The following is a 21,843-nucleotide window of genomic DNA, read 5'->3' as shown; positions in this document are numbered from 1 at the left end:
TATGCTGTTGGTGGGAGTGTAAATTAGTTTAATCATTGTGGAAGACAGTGTGGTGATTCCTCAAGGATCTAGAACCAGAAATACCACTGGACCCAGTAATCCTGTTACTGGGTATATAACCAAAGGATTATAAAACATTCTACTGTAAAGACACATGCACATGTATGTTTATTGTGGCACTGTTCACAATATCAAAGACTTGGAACCAACCCAAATGCCCATCAATGATAAACTAAAGAAAGTGTGGCACATATACAACATGTAATACTATGCAGCCATAAAAAAGGATGAGTTCATGACCTTTACAGGGACATGGATGAACCTGGAAACCACCATTCTCAGCAAACTAACACAAGAACAGAAAACCAAATACCACGTGTTCTCACTCTTAAGTGAGAGTTGAACAATAAGAACACATGGACACAGGGAGGGGAACATCACATACCAGGGCCTGTTGGTGGGTAGGGGGCTACGGGAGGGATAGCATTAGGAGAAATACCTAATGTAGATGACGCGTTGATCAGTGCAACAAACCACCATGGCACGTGTATACCTATGTAACAAAGCTGCACATTCTGCATATGTACCTCAGTACTTAAAATATAACTTAAAAAAAAAGTAGAAGAAAGAGGCTGTGGATCAATGGCAGTTTAAATTGTTGGCAAGGTCAAGATTTGGTTAGTAAATTCATTACCCAGTTATATAATTACACCTACAAGTAGTAAAATGTTCTTTTATTCAGATCATTATGAAGACTCAAAAGTGCATATTACATAAGACAAATGAGGACAAAACTCTCTTAAGAGTTGCCAGATAATTCAATTTCCTTTCTCAACTTATCTCTGCCTACCTTATACTGAACTTCCTATTAAAATCATTAAAGTATGAAAAAAGAAAAGGTAGTGGCTTGAAAGAAAGGGGGGATAAAAAGGCCTCGTGTTATCTATGCAAGTCAAGACCCGTATCATAGTAACATGGTGTACTCCGAACTCTTTGGGTGATGTGCACAATTTTCCCCTTTTCATGCTCTATTGTCTCCATTGAAGAAACAAAAGAGTGCAAAAGACAGTCTCAGCAACCAGGCCTTTGCTGGGCATTCTGATGGAGAATTCAGTTGTCCTGGATTTGGGGTTATTACCAATTTTATCTATAGATACACTAGGAAGCAAAATCCCTATGGTGTGAAAATACAGATTTTTCTAAAAGAAGGCTTATTTTAGGCTAGGCGTTTGGCATCTCAGACAAGCATCTCAGACAACTGAAATTAAAAACTGCATTATCCCAGAGGAAATGCATCCCTGCTCACTACTCTGTACTTCCACACATTAATTCTGGGTCAGCCATAGATCCAGGTCCTGGTTTCCACTCTCAGAACTAGGAAAACAAAGAGATACAAAGTCTATGGGAAAAGTAATAAAAGAATGGAGTAGATCAAATTCTACAATAGAGAAGGAGGGATGTCCCAGATGGTAGTAGAAGCAAATCTAAGGTCATCTTAGGAAACCAAGTAGAGTGAAACGGTTTGCTTGGAAAAGCCAGACAAGGAAGGAGAATGGCAACCAAGTTATGAGGCAGAGATATCAAGAGACATCGTGACCAGCAGTAAGTCAGGGCAGTGGTCAGGAGCCTTTTCCTTTAAAAGCACAAGACTATAAATACTTTAGGCTTTGTGGAACATGTAGTCTCTGTTGCAACTATCCAACTCTGCCATTACAGCAACCAGAGACAATGTGAAAAAGAGCGTGACTGTTTCGATTAAGCTTTATGTATGAACATTGATACTTAAACGGTATGTAATTTTCATATGTCATGAAAGTGTTCTTTTTGCTTCTTTCAACCATTTCAAAATATAAGAACCATTCTTATCTTGCTGTTCCTGCAAAGAGGTAGCAGGCCACATGTGGCCTATGGGCCATTGTTTGCCTACCCTGGATCAGAGTGAGCCATTCAGAACTGATTGTATGGAGTCTCACTTTTGTGTGTGGTACCTCCGCATACTTGAAAGTTAACATTTATGAGTTGGTTGCAGAAGAACAAATCAATAATCTGATTTGTGAAATACATATTTTACACAAAAATACCAATAATGGAAAATAATAAAAATAACCATTACTTCTACAGATTTTGCTATGCTCTAAGTAGTCTTTTTTACATATAGTATTAAATCTTTAATGAAGTAGGACCCAATATCTGCATCTATAGATAAAAATCCTGAGCAACAGACACAAGAATATTGATATTTATAACTAACTACAATTTATCTGCAATTCTGAAATCCTAAAAGTTTACAATTTTTTTTTAAAAAAAGGAAATCTGATATAAAAATCTGATCGGAATTGGTGGCTATGCCTACTCTTTACTTCTGCCACTTGAGGTGAACATTCATACATTTCATGATAAAAATATTAATTATCAGATGCTATACCAGACTCTGCTAGACTCATTTCATAAAAGTTCATATAGGAATAGAATTATCTTTCTAAAGTTAAAAAACTGCCTTTCCAAACACATCAGGCCCTATAGATGTTGAATAATAAATTATGTATCTTCTACCTAAAAGTATGAACTGACTCCCATGAATGATAATGTGGTTCATTAAAAGAAAACTAGACTAACAGTTTGAAACCTTTGGGTCGAATCCAGCTTGAGTAATGAGTTGGGATCTTAAAAAACTTTACTTCACGTTCCTAATCTTCACCAAATATCCACAAGACCAGGTGAGAAATGTAGATGAAGGAAGCAGAGAAAATGTAGCTTCCAGGAAGGCAGAGGCCACAGTTAACTGGAAAACACAGGTCCTGTCTTTTGTCACATGAACATGCATGGTCCAAGTATTCTGAAAATTTTGAGAAAACACAGAACTGTATTTTTATGTAAATTTCTTTTTAGGATAAAAAAAACTATGCAAGCTAACAAAACAGGTCTATAGACTAAATGTGATGTACAGACTGTAATCCTCATCTGACTAATGGGCGGTAACATCATCTTATACTGCATTCAGAATCAAATTCCATTCCTTCTGGTTTTACTTGCGGCTGGTGGTAACTCGCCTGTCTTGAAGCCCCTGTAGCACTTACATATTCCACTTAGTCAGCTGTTGGCATGGACTGCCTTCCATTTTCAGTTACCTTTTCATATCTTCATGTCTTTTATGCCTAACTAGATTATAAGATCCTTGAGGATCCTTGAGGGTGATGAAGTATTTCTGAATTTCTGTAACAATTGGCTCAGTGCCTCAAACACAGCAAGGGCTTAATGAAAACATTTGAATTGATGTGAAAACAGGCTATAAATAGCTTTGGCTGAATCATAAAGCTAAAGTCTGAGTTACTTGGATTCTTCATTGCCAGTGGGAGACATTGTGGTAAAATCGCCCCAGTAGGGGCTTTGGAATCCAACAGACCTAAATCAGAATACCAGCTTCTTTGCTTTGAGCTCTGTGACCTTGAGCTTATTACATAACTGTCTAAGGATCATTGTAAAATGGAAGGTTAACAACACTCAGCTCATTCTGTGGATTAAATGAAGTCATGTATAAAGCATGTGGGATAGCATAGATGTCATTTACTGCTTATTCTTTTCATTGCTTCCATGGTCAAGGAAACAGAAGGTTCCTTACAGAAGATCGAGGACTACTCCTCACATGGCTCTTTACCATCTACAGAAAATCAGATCCAATAACTGCTCTAGAATCCCCAGAGGTCAGGTTTACCTACCTCACCATAGCTCGAGACATTATCTAACGTTACACAGTACCTTGTGTGATTTCCAACCAATTATGTTTTTCTGAGTTGACCTGAGCATTCTTTCTTCCCCTTTTAAGCAATAAAAATACCTCTCCAAGTACATGGCCCATGACAAGTTATCCTTAGCTTGAAAGAAATAAAATAAAAAACAACATTTGACACAAACTTGGTCAAGCATAGAGCCATGAATAATTTTCAATATATACCTGAGAGCAATTTAGTTAAGGATGTGGTTTTTCAGGATTATTTCATGCAGACATGACAAACTTCTAAAACAGTCCTGTGAGGAAAACATGGACAGTGGGTCAGGATTCAGACACACTTATGATGTTATGAATGTCTATTCTCATAGGCTGCCTGAGAGAAGACTCCAGTCACTGTGATACAAAGGAGACAGTACAGAAACCTTTCAAAATATCATAGACTGGTATCATAGAACCTTTGTACAAAAAGGGAGTTAGCCAAGTAGTCCAGCCCTTTTCTCTACAATTTCCCAAAGGTCATCTTGGAGCTGCTTAAACACTGTCAGACTGAAGAGGAACGCACTCCTTCTAGTGATAACCTTTGTCGTTGCCATAATTGAGGAATAAAACTAAGACAAGACCTTAGATCTGTTTCTGTCTCTTAGTCTGCTCTCTGAAGACACTCAGGATAGCTTAATGTATAAGCATCTGTATTTGTATGAATATATGAGTATCACACTGTGTTCCTGGAATTATTTAAGATGTGCTAGATAATACAAAGTAAGTCTAATGAACTTTTTAATATGACTTACTACTTATCCTGATGGCAGAATCCAAACACTGTAACTTATTTCAGAATGCCTAAAATAGATATAATGCCCTGTGCACAGTGACCTGTCAATATTACTCACCTATCCTGCAGTTTACCCTCATTATAGGATCAAAGTGTTAAGAGAAAAAAAAAATAAGTTCTGACAATTTCTAGCCCACTTTTCTGAAATTGACTACTACAGTTAATCTATGTGTTCATCCATGGTATTGTGCAGCTTAGGCTTTTTTGAAAATATGTATACATTTAGTATGGTTCTGTCTTTGATAATTAGAAGAACAAAGCCAGTTATATACTTGCAATCATGAGGTGAAGACAATCAACCCTTTCTCCTTTAGCAGTGGTTGGCAGACTTCTTTTGTAAAATACCAGATAATAAATATATGCTTTGCCAACCTTGCAGTCTCTGTGGCAACCACTCAACTTTGCCATTGTACAGTTACAGTAACCATAGACAATATGTAAACAAATGGATGTGTCTGTGTTCCAAATTAAACTTTATTTACAAAAGCAGGTGGCTGCTTGGATTTAGCCCCCAAACCCAGTGTGGTGGAGTGAGAAGAACATTGGTCTGGAAGTCAGGAGAAGGAAGTTCTAGCTGTGGTCCTTCTTCCAGCTGCCTCTATGATGGCAAACCCTTTACAACTTTGGGCTTGAGACTTCATCTCTGAATGGAACAAATTAGATGATTTTTCTTGAACTTCAAAGTGTCTATGAATCAGTTATCAAAATCTCTTAAATAGTTGTGGTTATTGAATTGTTCAGGTTACGTTGCAGCTACAGTCAGAACTTTGATTGGGACTTTCCTTAACACTGACTCCAGGAGCTCCCAAAAGGCCCTCCTGAAAATCAGTCACCAATCTAGGTAATAGGAAGGGATGGGAAACTCCTCTTTCCTTAGGAAAATGACAGAGGCTGCTTCTCAATAACCCCAATTTAAGGTTCCCAGATTTAGCAAGTGTAAGTTATTTGTTGTTTATCTGAAATATAATTTAACTGGGTATCCTGCATTTTACCTGGCAGTATTACTCTAACTCCTTAATTTTAAAAAGGAGTCAGACTGTTGACACTTTCACACATGTATTTTCACATGTATTGAGCTCATTAGGTCTCACAGCATCCCACATACTGGGCACAGGGATCGTTATCTTCATTCTAATCAGGAAAAAGTAGAAGTGTCAGGACTTAGGAATTATCTAATCTCAGAGCGCTAATGACATAAGTCTGAATATTCCCTAGCATCTTCAGAGATATACAAATATTTAGTTCATTATGGATCTACAACTTTGTACTATAGGTACTCATATCTATCAAAACTGTAAACTGCAAAACTGCAGTTACGCTTCTATTTTGTCCATACAGTGCAACATTTACAGCTATTTCCTAAAACAGTATTCAAATGCATTATCATAGAGACAACCTTTACCTGTCACAGCATGACTTATTGACTGAAATAATGAATTCTCTTTCTCTGGGAGAAAGGACAAGTTTTTAAATCAATTGAAACAAGTCAAATATTTTAAAAATTTATAACATAAGATGTTAATTAAACATGAAACTAGAAAATCCAAAATTGGATGTGGAGTGTGTTGGCCTAAAAGACAACCTAAAAGATACACTTGTTCTGTCAGGAGATAAAATAAAGGATTAAAAGACGTTTAAAATCTGGCATGGATTTAAATATTTGATGTTTATGTGACGACAATACAGTTTTCCTTGAGGCAAGTGTAATTACTTGAGGCAACATCGCTTTCGGGAATCTTCAACCAAGACTTAAAAAACAGTCATCAAATTGAACTAAAGAGGGGTAGAGGGAAGAATGATTGCCTTAATAATCCAAGAAACTCATTTACTTTAAAAAATATCAGCATGAGCCAGGACTATAAGCTAAAAGACTGTCAAAACAATCCTTAGATGGAGTGAGTGTGGTAACATCCTGTATTAGCGTGGCAAAATCTATTCTTCCTAAATTTAAAAAAAAAAATTTTTTTCTAGTTTCCCCTTCAGCACTGATCCTTGGAATCTAGGCATTAAATTTAGATATTTCTGCGGGACAAGACTTTGCCTTCTGGAGTATTGTGCTGGATAAAACCAGATGGACATCTTAGCACTAACATCACAGGACGTTTTCCTTTCCTCACTCTTCAGTGCCCAAATACCCCCATTGGCTTCGTCTCTGGGCTCCACTATTCAAACCAGGGAAATAGCCTATCACTTTGGTCATTCACTGCCTAGAAATCATCTTTTGAAGGCATAACACGTGACCTCTGAGCCTCACAAATCTCACTTTAGTAGGTCTCCATTTCCTCAATGGAGGAGTGCTCTATAGAGCCTTGTGGCCACCTTGCAGTGGGGTTGAGAGCTGAATGAAATAAATCCTTGACCTATAGCACCTCTCTGTGTTTTTACATAAGTGCACAGATGATACTGAATTTGACCATGGATTTCCAAGTCTGAAAAAAACAAAATGTTTGAAAACAGCAAAGACACAAAATGGACTGACTCTAACAAACGTAAGCTTCAGCTTCCTAAAAAGGGATTTCAAAGACCATTCTCAGATTCACCAGAGAAATTACTCATCAGAGGAGGGAAAAAGAAATCAGCTTGTATTTCTTAGCTCTTATTATGTGCTAGGCTGCTGCCCATCATGCAAAAGACAGGAAAAGCATTAGCTATCATCTTAATCAATCTATAACTCCTAACTTATTTATTAATTCAGATGATCTATGAGTATCTTTTACTGACACCACAAAAGTGAGATAAACTATTCCCAGAAGCTTCTCTGGAGATGACTCTGCTGACTGGGTTAAAAATGTTTAGAGCATTTTTCTATTTGTTTAAAACTGCTCAAGTAATATCAAAGTCATAATTGGAGATAAAGTAATTCAGACCTCCAGAATTTTGCATAGGTGTTCATGCTAATAAATAGTAAAATTTAGGGATATGGTTAAGTAATCATTGAAGAGAAAATAATTAAATTCAAACTGTGCTTGCTTTGTTTTCCATTAGCCAGTACAGTGATTCCTTAATATTACTTTCTTCATTGGAAGTCAGTAAGTCATGCAGCAATGAGGGTAGCAGATAGAAGCTAGGTGTTCACCAACACCATTCCTCTTCCAAGGTGCACAAAAAGAGTGTATTTCCCAGTCTCACTTGCTATTAGATTGGGGCCATGAAACTAGCTCTTGCCAATGGAATGGACTATCCCCCAAAAGTTCCTGTGAGGTACTGGTCTTTCTCCCACTAACTGGAAGTGAAGTATTCCAGCATGGCAAAGCCACGCTGAAGAAAGAGCCCAGCATCCCATATTCTTACTTGGAAGATAGCCTCTTAATCTGCACTGAGCTGTGATGGAGGCACAAAATAAATCCTTGCTGTGCTAAGTCACTGAGATTTGGGGGATGTTTCTTACAGGGGCTAACCAATGCAAACCAGATACCAAAGAAAGGGCTCAGGCCCAGTATTCTGTGTCACCTTAGCATGGTTGATTATTGAAAACCAGTACCAGATATAAAAGGGTGCAGTGAGGAAATGGTAAATAGTAAGGGCTGGCAGCAGTGATTATATAATGCAGAAAAAGCATATCGAAGAGTGGAATTGGGAACTTAGGGAAATTAAGGCTGTTGACAAACAAAGGAAACAATAGCAGAAGTCCTGGAACCGGCTCCCTTGATAGGGCTCAAAAGGCAGGCCACCAACAGAGAGGTGGGCCCCTGAGGACTTTTCTGACTGTACCTGGTGTTTATCTCTCTCATCCAAGCTAGAAAGTGAGCTCCTGTGTAGCCAGACCACTTGAAATGCATACTGTAGTCCAGACCTCTGAGAAAGACAGTGTGGTTTGCATATCTAATTTGGAGATCTAGATATTAGCTCAGAATTCCAAGGATACCAATGGAGTGAATGAATCTTAAACACAGGCAGTTTTCTATAACAAAAGTAATATTCATCAGCTAGAAATGCTGGCAGAGTGAATTTATTTACATATTTTACTTCTCAAGTACTCTCACCCTTCTCTGATTTCGAGAACTTCATATAAGACTTTCTTCCATGAAAGCTTTCTTACCTGATGATGGTCAGTAAGAGCAAATTAAAACCTCTAACATTTTGGGAAACACATGGAAAGTGATGGGAACTCTTCAATTAAAGCCTGTTTCCTGAAAGTGAATTAAACAGTACCTGTACTTGTTCCTATTTAACTGCTCTTAACAAGATTATAGGTAGTGGTTCCTGCTGACAGATTGAGTGCAAAGGAACAAGAAGCACCGGAAACTGAGGAGGGAAGTGACTGATATGAGTAAACACATATTTGGAATATGTCCATTTAATTCTTCTGAATGAGCTTCTGGTTCATGTTAGCAGCATCTCTTGGGAAATCAGCTACACTGCATTTGTTTCACTGCTTCCACCTGCATACTGAATGAAACTGTGCAGACTCAATGCAAATTTATTCTCTGTTGATCCTAAGGAGCACAGTGGAAATCTGAGGCATCAACTTGTCAGCCCCTACTGTGTGAGGAAAGACCTTAAGTGACCTAGAGACAGGTTCTGAACCTGTTGCAATTAGTTTTGTAATCTTTTTAGCAACAAATTGACCACATTTCTGCAGAGCCAGTAGGTCTATTTACAGGCAGAAATAACAAATGAAATTATGGCAAGATCATGGAGCCATGGATCTCTCTGTTGCCACTAGGTAGCAATATGACCTTAAGTTAGTGACTCTGAACAATTTTCTGTACTTGACCTTTATAGGTGAAGTATCTTTTGTGAGAGTAATTTCACCAAAAGTTAGACGCAAGATGTGACAGACCTGACAAAAATGAAAAAAAAAAAAAAAAAGAAAAAGAAAAAGAAAAAGAAAAATTGAGGTAGGAAGACAGTGAGAAGCTAGACACAAAGAGGGATAAGAAAGCTCTTTAAATCCATCTCCTGTTTTCACCTGGTTGTGGGCCAAATCTCAGAAATTCTTGGGTGTCAAAAAACAGCATCTGTTTTATCCATGAAACTCTGAAATGCCTATTGTCCTTTGTGCCTCCTAAAATCCTGTATTTCCACACGGATTTGTCTACTGGCCCTTTCCCTCCTTCTCAATGACAGATTCTCTAGGGCAGCTGTGTCTCCCACCTGGAAGGTTTTGTGCTATACCCCACTAGCATTTTTTCTGCACCAAAAAGATTTGTGGAACTCAATGGAAGCATAGCATTGCTTTCACACTTAGCACAAATACTGGTCATTTTTGAAAAGGTCAAGTGATTCTTGTAGCATTTACTGGTGCCTAGAATTCATTCAAGAGAGAATCTTTTTTTGCAGTTTATTTTCCATGCTATTGCTGGAAAAATACTAGTTTGCTTCCATAAACTTGAATCTTCTGAATCTAGGAGAATAAAAATGTAAGGGAGAAGTAAGTGAGGCTGTTAAAAAATATATATATCAAATAACCACTATCCTTTTCCGAGAGATGATGACTCCTAGGAGGGATCTGAAATGAAGGCAATAGTTGGTATTGGCTTTTGCATATACCTTCAGTACTTCTCTCCTCCCTCTTGGTGCCCTGTCCAAGCTCACCAAGGACTCTAACGTCCTAAATTCTTGCCCATCGCCCCATTCCCCACCACACACCTCTTACTCAGCTTCGAGTGTGTCTTGCTTTGGAATTACCCTTCCCCAAAATCAAACTCTTATTTACTTAAAGTATATCAGCCGGGTTAGAATGAAAGCTAATTTGCATTAAGTTTATGACTAATCATCTTCCCACTACTCTTTAACATACTCCGGAATGTTTTCTTATTAGCTCTACTTGGTGAAATTTCAGTCAGTGTGGAGGAGATATTTGGAAATAGGAAGGCATCCTCTCTCATCCTGGAAGGAAAAAACCCAAATACCACAGGTGTTCTCTTCATCTATCCCCACTACAATTCCCCAGGCCTATCCCTAATGGGAACTAACATGCCTTTCTTTCCCCTCTCACCAACTTCCTGAATCAAGACCAATGAGCATTCCTAATTACAATTTTATCTCTCAGTGAAAGGCGATGGGGTAGAATAACTGGGATGTCTAGACTTGCACCGACCTACAGTGAGATTTTCATATCTCCGTTCCCAGTATTTGCAGCAGTCAGTTATTACACGAGCAGGTCCCAAAATTTATGGAGGATCAGGATCACCTGAAGGGCTTATTAAAACCCAGATTGCTGGGTTCTACCCGTAGAGTTTCTAATAGCACTATGCTTGGGTGGGGTTAAAATTTTGCATGACAGTTGATGCTCATACTGCTGATCTAAGGACAATACAATAAGGACCACCAGTTTAGACTAAACTTTACTTCCATATGGAAGGTGAAAAGCATTCCTGAAGTAGAAATTATACACTCAACAACATAATGATGTAAGAAAAAAAAAAAAAAAAAAAAAAAAAAGCTCCACATGTTTAGGATCAGTGTCATTTTGCTTTCCCGGAAGGTTGAGTTTTGTGAAAAGAAGAAGAAAAATGGAGTTGATAGAGTTTAGCGTTAGGAGAGAAGAATCGTGTCAGTTTAGAATGTGGTGCTGGGATCACCCTGTATAGTAAACTATGACCTCTGACATGTTAGGAGAATCACACAGAGGATGGAGAGACAGAGTTTCACTCTTGCTGTCCAGGCTGGAGTGCAGTGGTGCGATCTCGGCTCACTGCAACCTCCACCTCCCAAGTTCAAGTGATTCTCCTGCCTTAGCTGCCCAAGTAGCTGAGATTACAGGTGCCCACCACCACACCCAGCTAATTTTGTATTTTTAGTAAAGGCAGGATTTCACCATGCTAACCAGGCTGATTTTGAATTCCTGACCTCAGGTGATCCACCTGCCTAGGCCCCCCAAAGTGCTGGGATTATAGGTGTGAGCCACCAAGCCCGGCCGAGGATGGAGATTTTTAAGAGATATATAAAGTTATCTTGAGTCACTCCCCATCTTGGCATGAATGAATAATTTAAGTTCTTGGTATATGATACAGGCTGTCCAAATTCTGAGGTGTATTTTTTAAATTTACAAATATCCATGACGCTGATTTAACTGGCATACCTATGCTAAGAATGAAGGGGGAAGAAAGTCTCTTTCTGGTTTTTATCCTCTCCCTTTTCCTTCTTCTCTCCTTAATTCTTTCTGCCTCCAAGGCAGTCTAGAGCCATTATCACGCTGCATACAATGAGCAAGCTCGATGTTCATAAAAAGGTTTTATAGAATGAGAGCCCTCCTTCTACTTTCTCTTGCACCATGTTGAGAAACTCAGACCCTCTTTTCTCCACTGTCTTGTTTCCTTTGCTCTCTCTTACTCAAGCATGACAAAAAGGGCTTCCTGTACCATTATGCTGATAAGGGAGGTAAGATTCCAAAGTTTTGATTTGGACATAGGGTCTGTATACTTCCTCAGAGGCCTTTAAGTTGGTGTTTGTGGTCCCACCCTACTTCAACAGAGATCCAGAATGAAGGGAAATTGGGGAGTGATCCAATTAGAAATATATATATATATATATATATATATCTGGTCCAGGGGAAAAAAGTAGGCCAGCTTCCAAGAGCAAAGAAGTGTTTCTTTTGTTTGTACACTAAATTGTACTAAATAGAGTACCATTTTTCTTCCAGCCACCTAAATTCTGAGGGAGCACGGACATTATTCACTGTCTTAGGTGAGGTCCACCAAGAATTCAACTCTGAACTAGACTTTAAGCAAAATTATTTCATTTGGTAGAGAACACTGGCAGAGGTGTGGCAAAGTAAGAAAGGGAAAGGAAGAAACCAACACAGAAAAGTTAGTTTCATGGGGAACGAGGACTCACCTCCTCTAGAAAATGGTATGGAACACACTTCTCAGTTTTTCTACCTAAGGGCAAGGGAACGTATCTACCAATCCTTTCTAGTTGTTAGTTAAGGGTCACTCCTAGGATGTTAATTTCTCTGACATTTTTTACTTGCGCTTAATTGGACCTTACATGCTCTTGTAATCAGAGAAATCATAGAGAGAGGCCCAGAAGCTAATGGAAGGTGTCCAGTAGATGTGAAGAGAGTGCCCACAACCCTCTTGCAGTCATTTTGAGTATTTCTCTCCTTTCATCATCAGGTGTCCTAAAATATCGAGGTGTCAATAATAAATGTACCCAATGGAAGCAAAACATATTTTAGTTTCATGGCCTTTCATTCCCTGTTAGTGTCACCTTAATTCCATCCCATCCTGTTATTACAATGACTCTACCAATATCTTTCTAGAAACAAATGTGGGAATAAATTTATTCCAAAAGATAAAACACCATCTATGCAAAGATGTCTTTGAAATCTTGATAATTAGTTCTATGAAACAACTCAGAGAAGTAATGCTTAACACTTTCCAAATGCATACTGATGGTAAGAAAAAGTATCAAATACTCACATTTGCATTTTGTCTAGACATGGTTACAGACTAAAATCCCTCAGTTGATCAGCTGGAGGGACCAAATAAATCTCTGTTATCAGTACAATAGTAGCACTTGCTTGTTTTGTAGCAGTACATATAAAAAGAACACTAAAATAAAAATAGAATCTCAATATACACATTTTTCAAAGTAAACATTCACCATAGTATACTTGAATTATTAGTCTGATATAACTTCACTAGAGAAATGACAGAAAAGAAGACGAGACTGATGATACGATATGATATGATAATTGAGTTGGCAAGGACAAACTCCTAAGTAGCTAATTTAGTGTTCAAAGCAACCCCAAAATGCATAAGCATGATTTTTCCATACTACAAATGAGTTATTGTAACTGATTTAGGCGTCAGAGCTGTTTTAGTATAACAAATCAATTACTTGGCATTGTATGTCAGTAAGTTTTATCTAATCAATTTGCCATTGTAGTCACAGAGAAATTCTTGTAATATGCAGCATGATCAAGCTTGACCCCTATAATAATGCCTATTTATCTGCAGGCTATAATTGTAAAAGAAGAATAACTAAAGCAATTTTATCATCCTGATCAAACAGTGTAGGCCACGGTTGATTCAGATGTTACAACAGTGCAGTTGATACAACTCACTGGGCAGCAGACTTCATGAGCACAAAAGAAAAATTAAAATTGACTGCACGAAAGTCGATTCCATTTATGCCTAGCCTTCATTAAGGGTCAGCAAGAGAAAATAAACAAACAAATAAAAACAAAAAATAAATACATTGGTGAAAATATCATTCAGGCTCTCATTTACCTGGCAGGGGATAGACAGAAAATACAGGTTTAATGTAAATAATTGATATCGTGATATGCCTTTATAGTTGAAAATAGTCAACATGGTACATTATAGAACCAGTAGAGAAAGTGGGAAGTTCTTGAGTGAAGAAAATCTTTCAAATTTGGGTTACATTCCCATATTTAAATCATAAACAGCAAGTAGATGCTGAACATCCAGTTTAATGATCCTATCTTCTTGATTCTGCAACGGTATATCAGCATGTTTTTACAGTATAAAATTCCAGATTCATAACATTTAATTCTATTCACAAAATTCTGCTGGCATGAAATCATCCTGTGACAATTTAACAGAGGACAGCCTTAAGATAGGTATTTTGATAGGAGGATGCATAGACCAATCAGTCACAGTCAAAAGCTCCAATGAGCTTACAGTCTAAGAGGGAGAGACTGACAAGAGCACAAGAGTGGGATGGATACTAATACAGAACCATCTATGTGGTAAATGGAGACGCAGAGAAGGAACAGTCAACTGATAGGTAGGCATAAATTAGTACAACCACTATGGAGGACAGTTTGGAAGTTCCTCAAAGCTAAAAATAGAGATATGATATACTCCAGCAATCCCACTGCTAGGTATATGCCCCAAAGAAAGGAAACCAGTATACTTAAGAGATATCTGCACTCCCATGTTTACTGCAGCAGCATTCACAATAGCCAAGATTTGGAAGCAACCTAAGTGTCCATCATCAGACAAATGGATGAAGAAAAGTGGGAGCACTATTCAGCCATAAAAAAGAATGAGATCCTGTCATTTGCAACAACATGAATAGAACTGAAAGTCACTATGTTAAGTGAAATAAGCCAGGCACAGAAAAACAAACTTCACATATTCTCACTTATTTGTGGGAGCTAAAAATTCAAACAATTGAACTCATGGAGATAGAAAGTAGATGGTGGTTACCACACACTAGGAAGGGTAGTTGGGGCCAGGAAAGGGGATGTGGGGATGGTTAATGGGTCCAGAAATAAACGTAGAATAAATAAGATCTAGTATTTGATAGCATTACAAAGTGACTACAGTCAACACTAACTTATTGTACATTTAAAAGTAAGTAAAAGAGTATAATTGGATTGTAACACAAAGAAAGGATAAATTATTGAGGCGATGGACACCCCATTTACCCTGATGTGATTATTACACATTGTATGTCTGTATCAAAATATCTCATGTACTCCATAAATATATACAACTAATATACAGTCGATAAAAATCATACATGTAAAAATATATAGGAAGGCAGGGAAGCACATCACAGAAAGCTTTATAAATAATGCGACACTCAGGTATTTGTTAACTGTGGAATTTACATTTGTATTTTTGCAAAATCAGTTTCAAAGTTCTAGAACACATTCTGAGTTAAGAATAAGAAAATTTGTTTGAGTTCTTTGTAGATTCTGGATATTAGCCCTTTGTCAGATGAGTAGATTGCAAACATTTTCTTCCATTCTGTAGGTTGCCTATTCACTCTGATGATAGTTTCTTTTGCTGTGCAGAAGCTCTTCAGTTTAATTAGATCCCATTTGTCAATTTTGGCTTTTGCTGCCATTGCTTTTGGTGTTTTAGACATGAAGTCCTTGCCCATGCCTATGTCATGAATGGTACTACCTAGGTTTTCTTCTAGGGTTTTTATGGTATTAGGTCTAACATTCAAGTCTCTAATCCATCTTGAATTAATTTTCATATAAGGAGTAAGGAAAGGATCCAGTTTCAGCTTTCTACTTATGGCTAGCCAATTTTCCCAGCACCATTTATTAAATAGGGAATCCTTTCCCCATTTCTTGTTTCTCTCAGGTTTGTCAAAGATTAGATGGCTGTAGATGTGTGGTATTATTTCTGAGGACTCTGTTCTGTTCCATTGGTCTATATCTCTGTTTTGGTACCAGTACCATGCTGTTTTGGTTACTGTAGCCTTGTAGTATAGTTTGAAGTCAGGTAGCGTGATGCCTCCAGCTTTGTTCTTATGACTTAGGATTGCCTTGGCAATGCGGGCTCTTTTTTGGTTCCATAAAACAAACAACCCCATCAAAAAGTGGGCAGAGGATATGAACAGACATTTCTCAAAAGAAGACATTCATACAGCCAGCAGACACATGAAAAAATGCTCATCATCACTGGCCATCAGAGAGATGCAAATCAAAACCACAATGAGATACCATCTCACACCAGTTAGAATGGCAATCATTAAAAAGTCAGGAAACAACAGGTGCTGGAGAGGATGTGGAGAAATAGGAACACTTTTACACTGTTGGTGGGATTGTAAACTAGTTCAACCATTATGGAAAACAGTATGGCAATTCCTCAAGGATCTAGAACTAGATGTACCATATGACCCAGCCATCCCACTACTGGGTATATACTCAAAGGATTATAAATCATGCTGCTATAAAGACACATGAACACGCATGTTTATTGCGGCACTATTCACAATAGCAAAGACTTGGAATCAACCCAAATGTCCATCTGTGACAGACTGGATTAAGAAAATGTGGCACATATACACCATGGAATATTATGCAGCCATAAAAAAGGATGAGTTTGCGTCCTTTGTAGGGACATGGATGCGGCTGGAAACCATCATTCTTAGCAAACTATCACAAGAACAGAAAACCAAACACCGCATGTTCTCACTCATAGGTGGGAACTGAACAATGAGATCACTTGGACTCGGGAAGGGGAACATCACACATCGGGACCTATCATGGGGAGGGGGGAGGGGGCAGGGATTGCATTGGGAGTTATACCTGATATAAATGACGAATTGATGGGTGTTGACGAGTTGATGGGAGCAGCACACCAACATGGCACAAGTATACATATGTAACAAACTGGCACATTATGCACATGTACCCTAGAACTTAAAGTATAATAATAAAAAAAAAAGAATAAGAAAATTTAGGCTGGGCATGGTGGCTTATGCCTGTAATACCAACACTTTGGGAGGCTGAGGTGGGTGGATCACTTGAGGTCAGGAGTTCGAGACCAACATGAACAACATGGTGAAACCAGATCTCTACTAAAAATAAATAAAAAATAAAAATTGGACAGATGTGGTGGTGCACACCTAAAGAGGCACACACCGGTAGTCCCTTCTACCAGGAAGCTGAGCCAGGAGAATTACTTCAACATGGGCGGCAGACGTTGCAGTGGGTCGAGACCACACCACTGCCACTGTACTCCAGCCTGGGTAACAGAGTCAGACTCCATCTTAAAAGATAATAATAAGAAGAAGAAAATTTAAGAGTCAACTGTATTTCTAAATTTAAGGTTGGTGCAAAAGTAATTGTGGATTTTTGCCATTACAACCAACCTGACATTTTTCTATATCCTTTTAGCTGGATAGTAACCACATCACTGAGTACTATTTCTGTCACTGGATACTTATAAAATCAAATTAACAACTATATTGAAGTCATTGTTCTAGGTGACAAGTGAAAGCAAACTAACTAAATAAATACATAAATGATTAAAGCACAACCTTTACAACCCAGGAAGGAAACAACTTGTGAAACAAATTTTAGCACATAATGAGTTAAATATTCAAAACTTAAGACAGGTTTTAATGAATGGAAAGTCATCCTTTCTTCTTGGATAAAGCACTTCAACACTATAAACATGTCATTTATCATTCAATCCGTGTGTTTATTGTAACTTCCATAAAATATCAACAAAAATTTTCGAAGTCAGCAAGTGAGATTTAAAGTCTGTATAACAGAAACATTTGGAATGAAGTCAGAAAATGAAAAATCATAGATCTGCCATAGAACCACAGCTATCTGATCAGCAGCTAGTGCTACCAGATACTGAAATATGTACCAAAGTCTCCATATTTGAAAGACTGTGATATAGTACATTGAATAGAGAGACCAAGGAGTGGGCAAAAAATTAGGAAGTCCAGGAAAAAAAAACCCAAATACACATATAAGTTTATATATTATATAAATGTCAACTCAATCCACCAGATTAAAAAAACACATTTTTAAAATAATTAGTATCAAGGCATTGTATAATCTTTTGGCAAATGATGAAATTGCATCCATTCCTTATACTATATGCCAGAATAAACTCCAAATGCATCAAGAATACAAATGAAATACACGAAGTTATAAAAATATTAGAAAAAAAAGATCCATTCCTTTATAACCTGAGTGCGGGGAAAACCTTTCTATGTCTGAAATACAGATGCAATAAAAGATTGATAAATGTGACTCTATAAAAAAAGAAATTTTTATAAGGTAAAAAAGAAAATCACAATGAAGGAGTATAAAAATCTGGGAGAAAATGTTTGCAACATGTATCATAGTTAAAAGACTAATAGTCAAGAAGTCACTATGGTGACCAGGAGGTCAAGAGGCTTCTTGGTAACTGGCACCAGCTATACGAAAGCAATTGCCACTGCTTTCCTGGGACTTGAGTAAATGCAATCAAGTGGAATTTTAAATTTTTGCTGGAAGTGGAGTCATGAGACTGAAGATATCTCTTTTAAGAGAACCAAAGCATCAAGAATTAGTAAGCCGTGTAGGCTGGACTACTACTGAAGAGCTGTATTCATATGATGATCACCAGATAGTGAAAAGGAACTTGTTCACCAGTGGAACAACTCAAATAGTAAAGCTTTCTGATGATATTTACCCTATAGATCTTCACTGGTTTCCAAAGAGTTTGGGTATAAGAAACAAATGCAAGCACAAAGCTTTGTCCTCATAAGTTCTGATGATAAATTTAATTTGATTTCCAACTTAGAAAGAGTAGAAAAAAGTGTAGCAGCTTATTCTGGAGTAGTACTTGCAGGAAGATAGAATGGTGAAGCAATAGCATTAGTTACAATTGGAGAAGATGGACAAATAAAAATTTGGTCAAAGACTTGTATGCTTAGATCAACTTCAGCTCAGCAAGCCCAGGTCAGACCCCAAATACTCCCAAAGAATATTCCCAGAAAATATACTTATCAAGTACAGAAGAAAGAGGAGTGCCTTCTGAGGAAAACCAGTGTATTCAGTAGTGTGGGGTCTTGATTTAGAAAAGGTTCTTTATACAGCAGGCAAGCAGCTAATCATTAAATCTCTTCAGTGTCCAGGCACAGTGGCTCACGCCTATAATACCAGCACTTTGGGAGGCCGAGGTGGGTGGATCCCCTGAGGTCAGGAGTTCAAAACTAGCCTGACCAATATGGTGAAACCCCTGTCTCTGCCAAAAATACAAAAAATTAGCCAGGCGTGGTGGTGAGCGCCTGTAATCCCAGCTACTTGGGAGGCTGAGGCAGGAGAATTGCTTGAACCTGGGAGGCAGAAGTTGTAGTGAGCCGAGATGGCGCCACTGCACTCCTGCCTGGGGACAGAGCGAGACTCTGTCTCAAAAAAAGAAACCTCTTCGATCAAATGCTAAAGTTTTACAGAAAGCTTATGATGGCATCATTTTAAAAGTAGATTGGAATTCAGTTAGTAATCTTATTTTATCTACTGGTGAAGACTGTAAATACAAAGTATGGGATAGTTATAGCCACCCACTGTACAATTCACAACCTCGTGAACATCATATTACTTCAGTTGCCTGGGCTCCAGATGGAGAATTACTTGCTACTGGATTATTTCATACTTTACATTTATGTAATAAAACTGGGTGATCATATGCTTTAGAAAAACACTGGCAGCATATTTAATACTGCGTGGTCAACTGATGGCACTCAGACTGCTGGAGTGTGTGGAATCAGGCGTGATGTTTTTGCAGCCCGTGGTGGAACAACACTGGGACTGGAAAAACTTTCAAGTAACATTAACTAAAAGAAGGACCATACACATTCATAATGTTCTCACTGATGCAGTGAACTTACTGGAATTCCATCATGGCCATTAAAGCATCTTTGAACTCTGCACACTTAGTTGTTTCAATGTCTCTTCAATGTTATGTGGTCTCCACAAAGAACTGGAATACACCAATTATGTTTGATCTCAAAGAAGGAACTGTTAGTTTAATCCTGCAGGCAGAAAGACATTTTCTTCTTGTAGATGTTAGTAGTATCGATTTATATTCATATGAAGGGCACTTTATTTCATCTCCAGAATTTCCTGGAGTGAGAACAGATATTCTGAATGCACAGATTGTGTCTCTGAGTAATGATATCATAGCAATGAGACAAAGCTGATGAAAAAAATAATCTTTTTCATTGAGGCATCAACTGGAAAACCATTAGATGATGGAAAGTTTCTTCCTTGTAAAAATGAAATCTTGAAAGTTGCTCTGGATCAAAAAGGACTTACCAATGATAGAAAAGTCACTTTTATTGATAAAAATAGAGATATCGATATCACTTCTGTGAAACAATTTGAGAAGGAAGAAAAAATTCTCAAACTTGGAAAAATGGTGCATACTTTGGCATGGAATGATACATGCACTATCCTTTGCAGACTTCAAGATACTCAATTTACAGTGTGGTATTATTCCAATATGGTTTATGTGGACAGTGACATTTTGCCTAAGACATTACATGAAAGAGATACAAGTGAATTCAGTAAAAATTCCCATATTGTGAGTTTTGTTGGAAATCAGGTAACTATAGCAAGAGTTAATGGCCCTCTGGTTCACATCAGTGTATAACTATATCCTGTTATTCCCCCTAAACATATAGGCAGTTCAAAATGGGAAGATGATTAAGACTTTGCCACTTTGTTAAGGACCAAACCATGTGAGCTTGTCTAGCTGCTATGGCAGTTGCTAATCAAGATATGACTATTACAGAAATAGACTATGCAGCAATTGGTAAAACTGATAAGGTTTAGTACATCAATTCTATAAAAAGTCTTCCATTTAAAGAATCAAAAATAGCCCACATACTAAGGTTTAGTGGGAACATACAGGAGGCTGAAATAGCATTTCTTAAGGCTGGCCTCATTTATGAAGCAATCCAGATCAATATTAATGTCTACAACTGAGAAAGGGCACTAGAACTGGCTGTAAAATACAAAACACATGTTGATACAGTTCTTGCTTACTGTCAAAAGTTTTTGGAGACATTTGGTAAAGAGGAAACAAACAATGCTTGCAGTATGCAGCAGGTCTCCAAATAGATAGAGAGAAAAAGACAAAGTTGAGATTGAAATTACAAAAGGAGAACAATCATCAAGCAGCCAATGCAGTAAGAGTATGAATCTAAAGCCCTATATGCCATGCTTATCTTTAAGAAGTTTTGTCTTTTGAAATGAATTCTGATTAACTAAGGATAAGCATGTTTTGGTTGATTAAAAAAGGATAATATTTAAGTAAGTGTAAGCACTTGCTGTGTATTTAATATAAAAGTACATTCAGAAAGACGAAACACAAAGAAATTTATGTACGTCTCTGTTTTATATTTTCTATTCCAATAATTTGCAAAATATTATGATATACTTATGATATGCCTGTGTAGTGTTAATTTTATGTCAGTTTTTTGCCCATTATTTCATCCCTGAATCTTCAGCCCAAACAAATATGAATGTTGATAATAAAACATTGAACTAGTTTAAAATGTGTATTATTAATTTCTCTTTGACCTCCAAATTGTGAAATGCCTCCAAAAGTTTATTTATAAAACAAAAATACATGAGGATAGATTTGCACAAATGTATAAAATGCAGATACTGATACGCCAAAGTTCATAGCAGCATTACTCAAATAGCAAAATGTGGAAATAACTCAAATATCTCTCATGAATGGATAAACAAATGTGGTACAACACATACAATGGAATATTATTTAGCCTGAAAAAGGAATGAAATTCTGATAAATGCTACAACAGGATAAACCTTGAAAACCGATGCTCAGTGAAATAAGCCAGACACAAAGGGTCAATATGATACCACTTATATGAGGTACCAGCATAGGCAAGCTCATAGAGATGTAAAGGAGAACAGTGTTTACCAGAGACTGGTGGGGAGAAGGAAAGGTGAGGGGTGGCTATTGATTAACAAGTACATAGTTTCTGCTTGGGATGAACAAATTCTGAAAATGAATAGTAATGATGGTTGCTCAACATTCTGAATGTTAATGCCACTGAATTGTACCTATAAACATGATTAAAATGG

The 21,843-nt window shown here is 37.5% G+C and overlaps 1 protein-coding gene and 1 pseudogene across 2 annotated transcripts in view; one reads left to right on the top strand and one right to left on the bottom strand.

Moving 5' to 3' along the window:
* Positions 1–21,843, bottom strand: part of UNC13C (unc-13 homolog C) — a 701,690-nt gene that overhangs the window by 590,107 nt on the left and 89,740 nt on the right. The window lies entirely within an intron of this gene.
* LOC104653801 lies at positions 18,248–20,980 on the top strand (annotated as a pseudogene).

The sequence above is a fragment of the Rhinopithecus roxellana genome, chromosome 5 (assembly GCF_007565055.1).
Source record: "Rhinopithecus roxellana isolate Shanxi Qingling chromosome 5, ASM756505v1, whole genome shotgun sequence".
NCBI lineage: Eukaryota > Metazoa > Chordata > Mammalia > Primates > Cercopithecidae > Rhinopithecus > Rhinopithecus roxellana.
Note: the sequence above shows the minus strand (reverse complement) of the source record. Positions and strands in the feature narration are given on the sequence as shown.